This window comes from Aplysia californica, unplaced genomic scaffold (assembly GCF_000002075.1).
Source record: "Aplysia californica isolate F4 #8 unplaced genomic scaffold, AplCal3.0 scaffold01343, whole genome shotgun sequence".
Lineage (NCBI taxonomy): Eukaryota > Metazoa > Mollusca > Gastropoda > Aplysiida > Aplysiidae > Aplysia > Aplysia californica.
Genome location: NW_004798613.1, coordinates 76,247 through 77,977, shown reverse-complemented (window position 1 = coordinate 77,977; position 1,731 = coordinate 76,247). Strand labels below are relative to the sequence as shown.

Here is a 1,731-nt window from a genome sequence, read left to right as displayed (position 1 = left end):
CACACACACACACACACACACACACACGAACAACAACAAAAAATAGTCTCACTGCTCTCTTAAGGGGGATGAGAGGAGTTGAGATGGTGGCGTGGCGTTATGACTGTTTCATTAGTAAATTAGGGGAAGGGGTGAATTAGGCCCATTTAATTTAAGTAGTTTAAGATATAACACCTGTTTTTCCTTTTTAACTTACATGTACAAATGTACATACGTGTTCAAATTCTGTTATCGGCATCTGTGGCGCAGTGGTTGGTTGCTTCACTATTGCATGCAAAAGACGTGAATTCAATCACTGACCGTGAGTGGTTGGCGGGTGCTCTGGTGTGGTTTGCTCCTTCATTCATATCAAACATCTATCGTCCTTATCTTTCCTCCTTCTTTTTCTTTTTGTTCATCTCTTGTAACACCTCTAATCTTCAGGAGCTCATAATTATGACCTTATGTAGTTGCGAGCGCCGTAAAACCTCTACTAAAACAAACAAACCTTCCACGAAACGTCCAAACAATGCGAAGCTCCCGTGTTGGTGCCGGTGATGAGGCGTGCCGGCCGTGCATGCAAGCGAGCTGCATCATCTTGTGTTTGCTAGGGCTGGGCAATGCGTCGCTTTAGCAAAATCTGGATAATACGTTAGTGCACCTCTTCGGCAAATAATAATATGTCATGAACCGCTTCGGCAAATGGGTTAGAACCAATTTTGGACAAACGGGTTAGCATCTCTTCAACAAATGGGTGCACCCACCACTTCGGCAAACGGGCCAGGAAAGAGAGTTGAAAGTCTGAATTCGGATAATGTTTCTTTGAGACTTATCCGGTTAAACGGATAATTTTTCCGGATTTTGCCCACCTCTAGACTGTTTGCCCGGCGCCATCAAGTAGCGTCCCCTGGCTGGCAGCGCCCCTGTATAGCGAGACCCGGGTGCGCGCAATTATCTTAGATGACACCCAGGAGACGACTCTTTTACCCGGGGAAGATAAAGCGCCGTCTAAAGAGGAGGAATTTTAAAACGATTTGAAAACACCCGACCCTGTTGTTAACGAGATTTCATTAGACTGTCCACTGTTTTCATAAGCTCTCTCTCTATCTCTGAGTGTCTCTCTTTCTCTCTCTATCTCTGAGTGTCTTTCTTTCTCTCTGAGTGAGTCTCGCTCTCTCTCTCCCTCTCTCTCTCTGTCTCTCTCTGTCTCTCTCTCTGTCTCTCTCTCTCTCTCTCTCTCTCTCTCTCTCTGAGTGTCTTTCTTTCTCTCTGAGTAAGTTTTGCTCTCTCTCTGTGTCTCTTTTCTCTCTTTCTCCCCGAGTCTCTCTCTCTCTCTCACTCTCTCTCTCCCACTCTCTCTCTCTTTCACTCTCTCTCTCCCTCTCTCTCTCTCTCTCTCTCACACACACACACACACACACACACACACACACACACACACTCTCTCACTGCCAAACCCTTCCCTAATTCACCACCCACTGACCCAGTTTTCGCTTTTCGTCTCTCTCTCTCTCTCTCTCTCTCTCTCATTGAGTCTCTCTCTCCCCCCCCTCTCTCTCTTTATCTCCAAGCCTCTCTCTGTTTAACTCTCTGTGTCTCTTTGTCTCTCCCTGTCTCTCTTCCTCCCCTTCTCCCCTTTTCCCTTTTCCGTATCAAATGATCGTCCGAGTGATTGTAAATACCGGAGACGGATTGTGCTCTAAGGATTTGAAGGCAAAGGACTTGCGTAATGTCGGGACGTGTGTCGTAGAG

The 1,731-nt window shown here is 46.5% G+C and overlaps 1 protein-coding gene across 1 annotated transcript in view; it reads left to right on the top strand.

The window, feature by feature from the left end:
• Positions 1 to 1,731, top strand: part of LOC101864355 (dihydrolipoyllysine-residue succinyltransferase component of 2-oxoglutarate dehydrogenase complex, mitochondrial) — a gene marked incomplete at its 5' end in the record, with an annotated part of 25,863 nt that overhangs the window by 392 nt on the left and 23,740 nt on the right.